General features: G+C 37.7%; 1 non-coding gene across 1 annotated transcript; it reads left to right on the forward strand.

Annotated features, from left to right (window-relative positions):
- The first annotated feature begins 7852 nt into the window (after positions 1-7852).
- Positions 7853-7959, forward strand: LOC130983891 (small nucleolar RNA R71). Its single transcript, XR_009087860.1, has one exon. It is a non-coding gene; the product is annotated as a small nucleolar RNA R71 (small nucleolar RNA).
- The last annotated feature ends 4419 nt before the right edge of the window (positions 7960-12378 follow it).

Here is a 12378-nt window from a genome sequence, read left to right on the forward strand (position 1 = left end):
GCGTATGAAGTCCACAAAGATCCTATAGTACATAAATTTCAAATAAATTAAAATTATTAATATATGAAAATATTATTAATAGTAAGAATATATATATAGAAAGATAAATACTCACTCAATATATAGCTTAATTTCATCACAGTTTATCAGTATATGATCCATGGCTGCATTGAATTCTTTGTCATCTAAATAACGAGTTTTGCAATCACCAGCCAAACAACCAGACAAATTAAAAATAGACAAATTTTGCTCAATTGAATCATCACCTTCATCATTTTGCTTTGCGTTGATGCTAGTTTGGTTAAAATAATACTCACAAAAGTGAGAAATCTCCTCAACTAGGTATGATTCAACGATAGATCCTTCAACATGTGTTTTGTTCTTGACCTTTTTGTTAAGATGATGGAGAAACCTATCATGAAAAAATTCATAACAAAAATCATATAACAAATAATTGGCTTCATAAAACAGTAAAAAGAAATTTGAGAATAAATATAGAGGTGTGACTAAAGTACCTCTCAAAAGGATACATCCATCTATATTGCACAGGACCACCGAGCAATGCTTCAAATAGCAAATGAATAGGTAGATGCTCCATTGAGTAAAAAAATCCAGGAGGAAAAATACGTTCTAACTTGCATAGCACAATTGGAATATTTTCTTCAAGCTTATTGAGAACATCTTCTCGTAACGATGTTGAGCATAAATCTCGAAAAAATTGACTTAACTCTGTTATTGGCTTCCATATCTGCTCTGGCAATGAACTAAAAGCGATTGGGAGTAAACGTTCCATAAATATATGACAATCATGACGTTTCATTCCATATAACTTGCCCTCCTTCATGTCAACACATCTCCCTAAATTTGAAACATATCCATCAGGTATCCTTAACTCTTTCACCCATTCACATATTGCCCTCTTTTGCTGGAGGGTAAATGTGTAGTTTGCTTTGGGTTTTATAATTTTAACTCCACTTTGTTCTGGCAATTCTAAACTTTTTTGCTTGCAGTATAATGACAGATCCATTCTAGCCTTTGCATTATCTTTAGTCTTCTCTTTGATGTCCATGACAGTATTGAATATATTATCAAATACATTCTTCTCAATATGCATTACATCAAGGCTGTGACGGATTAAATTATGATGCCAATAAGGCAAATCCCAAAATATGCTTCTTTTGGTCCAATTATGCAGACTTCCATATCCTTCTATCTCAAGTTGCTCAACATTACTTATCTTATCATAATTCTGAACTATATCCCATATTTGTTCTCCAGTCAATCTCGGCGGAGGTTCTGATCTCTCAATTCTATTCTTATAGAATGCATCATTGTTTCTTCTAAACATGTGATTATCTGGCAAGAATTGTCTGTGTCAATCAAACCATGATGGCTTCCCCCCATTTTTTAATTGGAATGCCTTTGTTCGTTCCATACAGTATGGGCATGCTAGCCTGCCTGCTGTCATCCATCCAGACAACATTCCATATGCAGGAAAATCATTAATAGTCCACAACAATACAGCTCGCATTACAAAATTTGACTTAGAATGAATATCATAAATTAAAACGCCATCTTCCCATAGCAGTTTTAGCTCATCAATCAATGGCTGCAGGTATACATCAATTTTAGTTTTGGGATTACGAGGACCAAGGATAATCATGGATAAAAACATGTAAGGAGTTTTCATGCACATAGAAGGAGGCAGGTTATAAGGAGTGACAATTATTGGCCAACATGAATTATTTACCAGATTGACCAAAAGGGGTGAATCCATCAGCACATAATTCTAGTCTGACATTACGTGGTTCTTGAGAAAATTGTGGATATTTTCTATATCAAAATACTTCCATGCTTTTGAATCCGATGGATGCTCAAGAATTCCTTTAAACACGTGATCAAAATGCCATCGCATGTGAGGTTCTTTGTTCAATGAAGCATAAAGTCTTCTTAAATGAGGTATAAAACGGTAAATAGTGCATTTGTTTCAAAGGAACTTGTTTACCCTTTTTACCTATCTTATACCTTGGAAAATGACAAAATTTACATTCCTTTCTTGGTATATCATCCTCATTGTAATACAGCATACAACCATTAATGCAACAATCAATTTTATTGCTTTTCATGCCATGTTTAGATACTAGCTTCTTTACTTCATAAAAATTGGAGACAAGTTATCCTTCGGCATCACTTCTTTTATAGCTTTCACGAAATCATCAAAGATTTGTTGAGATATGGTGCACGAAATTGTGATTATCACAATGTCACCAATAGTCTTGGTGCTCTTAATCGTGAATCACACTTTGTCACAACTTCGCACAACTAACCAGCAAGTGCACTAGGTCGTCCAAGTAATACCTTACGTGAGTAAGGGTCGATCCCACAGAGATTGTCAGCTTGAAGCAAGCTACAGTCACCTTGTAAATCTCAGTCAGGCAGATTAAGATGGGTGATAGAGTTTTCATAATTAAAAGATAAATAAAACATAAAGTAAAGATAGAGATACTTATGTAATTCATTGGTGAGAATTTCAGATAAGTGTATGGAGATGCTTTGCTCCTTTTGAATCTCTGCTTTCCTATTGCCTTCATCCAATCCTTCATACTCCTTTCCATGGCAAGCTGTATATTCGGGTTTCACTGGCGTCAAAGGCTACCTCCCGTCCCTAATGAAAATGGTCCAAATGCGCTGTCACCGCACGGCTAATCATCTGTCAGTTCTCGATCATGTTGGAATAGAATCCAATGATCCTTTTGCGTCTGTCACTACGCCCAACACTCGCGAGTTTGAAGCTCGTCACAGTCATCCCTTCCCAGATCCTACTCGGAATACCACATACAAGGTTTAGACTTTCCGGATCTCAGGAATGGCCGCCAATAATTCTAGCTTATACAACGAAGACTCCAATCTTTTGGAATGGAGGCTAAGAGATACACGCTCAATCTTAAGTAGAACGGAAGTGGTTGTCAGTCACGCGTTTATAGGTGAGAATGGTGATGAGTGTCACGGATCATCACATTCATCAAGTTGAAGTGCGAGTGAATAACTTAGAACAAGAATAAGCATGAATTGAATAGAAGAACAATAGTAATTGCATTAATACTCGAGGAACAACAGAGCTCTACACCTTAATCTATGGTGTGTAGAAACTCCACCGTTGAAAATACATAAGTGGTCTGGAGGTCCAGGCATGGCCGAATGGCCAGCCTCCCCAAATAGGAAAATATAATCCAGAATATCTCTATGATCCGAAGATGAAAATACAATAGTAAGAGGTCCTATTTATAATGAAACTAGCTACTAGGGTTTACAGAAATAGGTAAATAATGCAGAAATCCACTTCCGGACCCACTTGGTGTGTGCTTGGGCTGAGCATTGAGCTTTACACATGTAGAGACTTCTCTTGGAGTTAAACGCCAGCTTTGGTGCCAGTTTAGGCGTTTAATCCAACTTTTATGCCAGCTCTAGCATTTTGACTTTAGAATAGAGTAGAGAAGGGGAGTTTGAACGCCAGTTTACGTCGTCAAAACTGGAGCAAAGTATGAACCATTATATTACTGGAAAGCCCTGGATGTCTACTTTCCAACGCAGTTGAGAGCGCGCCATTTGGAGTTCTGTGGCTTCAGAAAATCCACTTCGAGTGCAGGGAGGTCAGAATCCAACAGCATCTACAGTCCTTTGTCAGCCTCTGAATCAGATTTTTGCTTAGGTCCCTCAATTTCAGCCAGAAAATACCTTAAATCACAGAAAAACACACAAACTTATATTAAAGTCCAGAAATATGAATTTTGCATAAAAACTAATAAAAACATCCCAAAAAGTAGCTAGATCCTACTAAAAACTACCTAAAAATAATGCCAAAAAGCATATAAATTATCCGCTCATCACAACACCAAACTTAAATTGTTGCTTGTCCCCAAGCAACTGAAAACAAAATAGGATAAAAATAAGAGAATATACAATGAATCCCACAGTATCAATAAAACTTAGTCCTAATTAGATGAGCGGGGCTTGTAGCTTTTTACTTCTGAACAGTTTTGGCATCTCACTTTATCCTTTGAGGTTCAGAACGATTGGCATTTATAGGAACTCAAAATTTCAGATAGTGTTATTAATTCTCCTAGTTCAGTACGTTGATTCTTGAACACAACTACTTTATGAGTCTTGGTCATGACCCTAAGCACTTTGTTTTCCAGTATTACCACCGGATACATAAATGCCACAAACACATAACTGGGTGAACCTTTTCAGATTGTGACTCAGCTTTGCTAAAGTCCCCAGTTAGAGGTGTCCAGAGTTCTTAAGCACACTCTTTTGCATTGGATCACGATTTTAACCACTCAGTCTCAAGTTTTTCACTTGGACCTTCATGACACAAGCACATGGTTAGGGACAGCTTGATTTAACCACTTAGGCTTGGATATTATTTCCTTGCCCCGCCTATCCATTAATGCTCAAAGCCTTGGATCCTTTTCACCCTTGCCTTTTGGTTTTAAGGGAATTGGCTTTTTCTGCTTGATTTTTCTCTCTTTTTTTCTCTTTTTTTTTTGCCATTTTTTTCTTCTCTTTTTTTTTTCACTGCTTTATCTTGCTTCAAGAACCAATTTCATGATTTTTCAAATTATCTACAACATTTCTCTTTGTTCATCACTCTTTCAAGAGCTAACAACTTTAACATTCATAAACAATAAGATAAAAAACATGCACTGTTCAAACATTTATTCACGGAACAAAAAGTATTGCCACCACATTAAACTAGTCTCAGGATAAAATTTGAAATCCAAGTACTTCTTGTTCTTTTATAATTAAGCACATTTTTCATTTAAGAGAGGTGAAGGATTCATTTGTTCATAGCTTTAAGGCATAGACACTAGACACTAATGATCATGTAATGAAGACACAAACATAGATAGAACATACAGCCTAAAAATCAAAAATACAAAAATAAATAGACAAGGAGATTAAGGAATGAGTCCACCTTATGAGGGTGGCGTCTTCCTCCTCTTGAAGAACCAATGGTGCTCTTAAGCTCCTCTATGTCTCTTTCTTGTCTTTGTTGCTCCATTCCTAGTGTTTTTGGTGCTCCTTTCCTTAGTTGCTCCCAATAGTTGTGTGGAGGAAAATGTATCCCTTGAGGCATCTCAGGGATTTCTTGATAAGGGAATTCCTCATGCTATTGTTGAGGTCCATGAGTGGGCTCTCTTGATGTGCAGTCAAATGCTCTACTACTGAGCTATGGACCCTTGAGATGAATCTCTCCATCTCCCATGACTCAGAGGTAGAGGCAGTTGCCTTCCCTTTCCTCTTTCTAGAGGATTTTCTGGCCTTAGGAGCCATAATATGGTTATGGAAAAACAAGAAACCAATGCTTTTACCACACCAAACTTAAAATATTTGCTCATCCTCGAGCAAAAGTAGAAGGAAAGACGTAGAAGAAGAGGAAAATAGAGGAGATAGAGGGTGTATAAGGTTCGGCCAAGAGGAAAAGAAGGTGTTTGTGATGTGTGAAAATAAGGTGTGAAGGGGGTATTTCTAAAGAGAATGGCTGAGTGGGTTGGGTGGGTTTGGGGAAGAGATACGGAAGTGATTGGGAAAGTGTATCTGGGGAAGAGTGTTGTAGAAAGGTGTGAAGAGGATAGAAAGTGAGTTGAGGTTGGTGGGGATCCTGTGGGGTCCACAGATTCTGAGGGGCCAAGGATTTCTCATCACTACTCTAATTTGGCGTTCACAATGCCTTAGAGTGCAATACTGGCATTTAAACGCCAGTCTGCTGCCCTGTTCTTCCATTTAAACGCCAGCTTTCCTTCCTGTTCTGGCGTCTAAATGCCAGGTTATTACCCTGCTTTGGCATTTAAACGCTAGCTTTCTGCTCTGTTTTGGTGTTTACACGCCAATCTGGTGCCCTGTTCTAGCGTTTAAACACCCAGAAAGGTGCCAGATTGGGCGTTTAAACACCCATGTTGCTGCCCTTACTAGCGTTTAAACGCGAGTAAGTCCTTCCTCCAGGGTGTGCTATTTTCGACTTCTGCTTTATTTTTATGAGTGTCTTTATGACTTCACATGATCATCAACCTAAAAGAAAACATAAAATAACATAGATAAAATAAAATTAGATAATAAAATAAAATTGGATTGCCTCCCAATAAGTGCTTCTTTAATGTCAATAGCTTGACAGTGAGCTCTCATGGAGCCTCACAGATGATCAGAGCATGGTTGAGATCTCTCAACACCAAACTTAGAGTTTGGCTGTGGCATCCCAACACCAAACTTAGAGTTTGAATGTGAGGGCTCTGTTCGACTCAGTATTGGGAGAAGCTCTTCATGCTTACTCTCCATGGTTACAGATGGAGAACCTTGAGTTTTTACTACAAGGAATTCTTCATTCACATGAAGGATCAACTCTCCTCTGTCAACATCAATCACAGCTCTTGCTGTGGCTAGGAGGGATCTTCCAAGGATGATAGATTCATCTTTATCCCTCCTAGTGCCTAGGATTATGAAATCAGCAGGGAAGTAAAGGCCTTCAACCTTCACTAGCACGTCCTCTACTAGTCCATAAGCCTTTTTCATAGAGTTATCTGCCCTCTCTATTGAGAATTTAGCAGCTTGTACCTCAAAGATTCCCAGTTCCTCCATTACAGAAAGTGGCATGATGTTTATCCCTGACCCCAGGTCACACAGAGCTTTCTCAAAGGTCATGGTGCCTATGGTGAAGGGTATTAAGAATTTACCAGGATCCTGTTTCTTTTGAGGTAAATTTGGTTGAACCAATGTATTCACTTCATTGGTGTGCAAGGGAGGTTCACCTTCCCAAGTCTCATTACCAAATAATTTGGCATTCAGCGTCATGATTGCTCCTAAATATTGGGCAACTTGCCCTTCAACAATGTCTTCATCTTCTTCAGAAGATGAATAGTCATCAGAGCTCATGAATGGTAAAAGGAGATCCAAGGGAATCTCTATGGTCTCTGTATGAGCCTCAGATCTCTTTGGTTCCTCATCAGGGTATTCCTTACTGACCACTGGACGTTCCCTGAGGTCTCCCTCATTGGGATTCACGTCCTCCCCCTCCTTCCCAGGTTCGGCCATTTTGATTACATCAATGGCCTTGCACTCTCCTTTGGGATTCTCTTTTGTATTGCTTGGAAGAGTGCTAGGAGGAGTTTCAGTAACCTTTTTACTCAGCTGGCCCACTTGTGCCTCCAAATTTCTAATGGATGATCTTGTTTCAGTCATGAAACTAAGAGTGGCCTTAGATAGATCAGAGACTATGCTTGCTAAGCTAGAAGGATTCTTCTCAGAATGCTCTGTCTGTTGCTGAAATGATGATGGGAAAGATTTGCTATTGCTAAACCTGTTTCTTCCACCATTATTATTATTAAAGCCTTGCTTCTGAGGATCCTTCCATGAAAAATATGGATGATTTTTCCATGAAGGATTATAGGTGTTGCCAAAGGCTTCACTCATGTAATTCACCTCTGCCATTGCAGGGTTCTCAGGATCATAAGCTTCTTCTTCAGAAGATGCTTCTTTAGTAATGTTGGATGCATTTTGCAATCGATTCAGACTCTGAGAGATCATATTGACTTGTTGGGTCAATACTTTGTTATGAGCCAGTATGGCATTCAGAGCACCAATTTCAAGAACTCCTCTCTTTTGAGGCGTCTCATTACTCACAGGATTCCTCTCAGAGGTATACATGAATTGGTTATTTGTAACCATTTCAATAAGTTCCTGAGCTTCTGCAGGCATTTTCTTTAGGTGAATGGATTCACCTGCGGAGTGGTCCAGTGACATCTTGGAAAATTCAGACAGACCATCATAGAATATATCTAATATGGTCCATTCTGAAAGCATGTCGGAAGGGCACTTTTTGGTTAACTGCTTGTATCTTTCCCAAGCTTCATAGAGGGACTCGCCATCTTTTTGTCTGAAGGTCTAAACATCCACTCTAAGGTTGCTCAGCTTTTGAGGAGGTAAGAACTTGGCTAAGAAAGCCGTGACCAGCTTATCCCAAGAGTCCAAGCTATCTCTAGGTTGTGAGTCCAACCTTGTTCTAGCTTTGTCTCTTACAGCAAAAGGGAAAAGCATAAGCTTGCAGACTTCAGGATCAACTCCATTAGTCTTAACAGTATCACAGATCTGCAAGAACTCAGTTAAAAACTGATAAGGATCTTCTGATGGAAGTCCATGAAACTTGCAGTTCTGTTGCAGTAGAGAAACCAATTGAGGCTTTAGCTCAAAATTGTTTGCTTCTATGGCGGGGATTGAGATGCTTCTTCCATAAAATTTGGAAGTTGGTGTAGTAAAATCACCAAGCATCTTCCTTGCGTTGTTGTTTGATTCGGCCATAATTGTTTCTTTTGCTGCTTCCTTTTCGAAAATTTCAGTGAGGTCCTCTTCAAAGTTTTGTGCTTTAGCTGCTCTTAGCTTTCTCTTCAGAGTCCTTTCAGGTTCAGGATCAGCTTCAACAAATATGCCTTTATCTTTGTTCCTGCTCATATGAAAGAGAAGAAAACAAAGAAAATATGGAATCCTCTATGTCACAGTATAGAGATTCCTTAAGGTGTCAGAGGAAAATAAGAATGGAAGGAGGAGGTAGGTAAGGAAGAATTCGAACACACAAAGAGAGATGTAATTCGAATTGACAATGGAAGAGGAATGTTAGTATTTAAATGAAAAAATAAGATAGGGGAGGAGAATTTTCGAAAATTAAAAGAAGAATAAAATTTAAAATTGATTTTTGAAAAATTGGTTGTGGTTTTGAAAAAGATAAGAAATAGTAAAACAAACAAAAAGTCAATTAGTTAGTTGAAAAAGATTTGAAAATCAATTTTGAAAAGATAAGAAGTTAGAAAAGATTTTGAAATTGATTTTGAAAAAGATATGATTTGAAAAAGATATGTTTGAAAAGATATGATTTTGAAAAAGATATGATTGAAAATATTTGATTTGAAAAAGATTTGATTTTGAAAAATTATGAAGACTTGAAAAAGATTTGATTTGAAAACAAAATTCCTCTCCTTGTGTCATCCTGGCGTTAAACGCCCAGGAGCTGCATGTTTTGGGCATTTAACGCCCAATTGCTGCATGGTTTGGGTGTTTAAATGCCCAGCCAGGTACCCTGGCTGGCGTTTAAATGCCAGTTTTCCTTCCTTACTGGGCATTTAAACGCCCAACCAGGTACCCTGGCTAGCATTTGAACTCCAGTTTTCCTTCTTTGCTGGGTGTTTTGAACGCCCAGCTTTTTCTCTGTAAATCCTCTGCTTTATGTTCTTGGGTCTTCATTTTGCTATATCCTTTATTCAAGAAGATATGTTTCCAATTTTGAAAAATAGCAAAATGAGTCAAAACATATAATTCTTGGATCAAAACACAAGATATATGCAAGAACATTATGAACGTCAAGATGAACACCAAGAACAATCTTGAAGATCAAGATGAACATCAAGAACTCCATTTTCTCAATGAAAGAAAATATGGAGGACACCAAACTTAGAACTTTCTCATGTTTGGGCCATATGAATGCAGGAATGCATATGTAGAACATCATGCAGTGCAAATCAATAAATCATGAAGATCAAACAAGGCAATTCATCAAGAATAACTTGAAGATCATCAAGAACATTATGCATGTTTTTCGAAAATTGCAAGACAATTAAAATCATGCAATTAACACCAAACTTCAAAATTTGGCACCAGATTCAAACAAGAATCATGAAATATTTTTGGTTTTATGATTTTATTAATTTTTTGTATTTTTCGAAAATTGTTTTGGAAAAAAACGAAAAAGAAGAAAAATTTTTGAAAACTTTTTGAAAATAAAATAAAAGAAAATTACCTAATCTGAGCAACAAGATGAACCGTCAGTTGTCCAAACTCGAACAATCCCTGGCAACGGCGCCAAAAACTTGGTTCACGAAATTGTGATCATCACAATGGCGCCAATAGTCTTGGTGCTCTTAATCATGAATCACACTTTGTCACAACTTTGCAAAACTAACCAGCAAGTGCACTGGGTCGTCCAAGTAATACCTTACGTGAGTAAGGGTCGATCACACAGAGATTGTCGGCTTGAAGCAAGCTATGGTCACCTTGTAAATCTCAGTCAGGCGGATTAAGATGGGTGATAGAGTTTTCATAATTAAAAGATAAATAAAACATAAAGTAAAGATAGAGATACATATGTAATTCATTGGTGAGAATTTTAGATAAGTGTATGGACATGCTTTGCTCCTTTTGAATCTCTGTTTTCCTATTGCCTTCATCCAATCATTCATACTCTTTTCCATGGCAAGCTGTATGTTCAGGTTTCATCGGCGTCAATGGCTACCTCCCGTCCTTAGTGAAAATGGTCCAAATGCACCGTCACCGCACGGCTAATCATCTGTTGGTTCTCGATCATGTTGGAATAGAATTCAGTGATCCTTTTGCGTCTATCACTACGCCCAACACTCGCGAGTTTGAAGCTCGTCACAGTCATCCCTTCACAGATCCTACTCGGAATACCACATACAAGGTTTAGACTTTTCGGATCTCAGGAATGGCCACCAATAATTCTAACTTATACCACAAAGACTCCGATCTTTCGGAATGGAGGCTAAGAGATACACGCTCAATCATAAGTAGAACGGAAGTGGTTGTCAGTCACGCGTTCATAGGTGAGAATGGTGATGAGTGTCATGGATCATCACATTTATCAAGTTGAAGTGTGAGTGAATATCTTAGAACAAGAATAAGCATGAATTGAATAGAAGAACAATAGTAATTGCATTAATACTCGAGGAACAGTAGAGCTCCACACCTTAATCTATGGTGTGTAGAAACTCCACCGTTGAAAATATATAAGTGGTCTGGAGGTCCAGGCATGGCCGAATGGCCAGCCTCCCCAAATATGAAAATATAATCCAGAATATCTCTATGATCCGAAGATGAAAATACAATAGTAAGAGGTCCTATTTATAATGAAACTAGCTACTAGGGTTTACAGAAATAGGCAAATGATGCAAAAATCCACTTCCGGGCCCACTTGGTATGTGCTTGGGCTGAGCATTAAGCTTTACACATGTAGAGACTTCTCTTGGAGTTAAACGCCAGCTTTGGTGCCAGTTTGAGCGTTTAACTCCAACTTTTATGCCGGCTCTGGCGTTTTGACTCCAAAATAGGGCAGAGAAGGGGTGTTTGAACGCCAGTTTGGATCATGAAAACTCGAGAAAAGTATGAATCATTATATGTTGTTGGAAAGCCCTAGGAGTCTACTTTCCAACGCAGTTGAGAGTGCACCATTTGGAGTTCTGTAGCTCCAGAAAAGCCACTTCGAGTGCAGGGAGGTCAGAATCCAACAGCATCTACGGTGCTTTGTCAGCCTCTGAATAAGATTTTTGCTCAGGTCCCTCAATTTCAGCCAGAAAATACCTGAAATCATAGAAAAACACACAAACTCATAGTAAAGTCCATAAATATAAAATTTGCATAAAAACTAATAAAAACATCCCAAAAAGTAGCTAGATCCTACTAAAAACTACCTAAAAACAATGCCAAAAAGCGTATAAATTATCCGCTCATCAAGATACATTCCCTTTAGCTTTTATACTCAACATTTTAACTGCCATTGATAATTCTGAATGATCAATACATCCCTCAAATAATGGGCGCTGAGCAGACTGTAACAAATCATAAAATTTTTTAGCTTCTGCATTTGGAGGCTCCTGCATGTGTTCTTCAAATTGACTCATAAATTCTGATCCAGCAGCATCAACCACCATAGATTCATATGAATTTCTTATTGGCAGATTAGCATGCAGAGAAGAACATGTACCTTCTTGATTATCATGATCTACATTCTGTTGCAAAGGACTCTCTCCATGTGAATCCCAACACCAGTATCTTGGCATGAATCCATATTTATATAAATCTAGTGAAACCTCATCCGGAGTTAAGAAAATCTTATTTTTATGTTTGTTGCAAGGACATCTAAGTACACCGCCTTCAAGTACAAATTGAGGTTGTTTTGTAACTGTATCAATAAATTGTCGAACACCATTGATAAATTCCTGTCGTAATCCTCCTCGGTTTGGCAAATTTCTATTGTACATCCACTTTTGATGATCTGAAATTTTCATATCTACATATAAAGTATATTAAAATTTTCATAATCAATAAATTTTTTTTATATAAATTAACAATGATGTTGCCAAGCGTTTAAATAAAGTGGCCGACACTAAACAATTTTTGGGAGTTTCATAAGCATATAAAAATATATGTGCTTGTAATTATACAGGATTACATGATTTTCTGGATTATTTTTTAATATTATTATATATTTTAAGGGGTTTGGTAAACAAATATCTGAAAAATATTGTTAAAAAACACAAAATA

The sequence above is a fragment of the Arachis stenosperma genome, chromosome 5, assembly GCF_014773155.1.
Source record: "Arachis stenosperma cultivar V10309 chromosome 5, arast.V10309.gnm1.PFL2, whole genome shotgun sequence".
Taxonomy (NCBI): domain Eukaryota; kingdom Viridiplantae; phylum Streptophyta; class Magnoliopsida; order Fabales; family Fabaceae; genus Arachis; species Arachis stenosperma.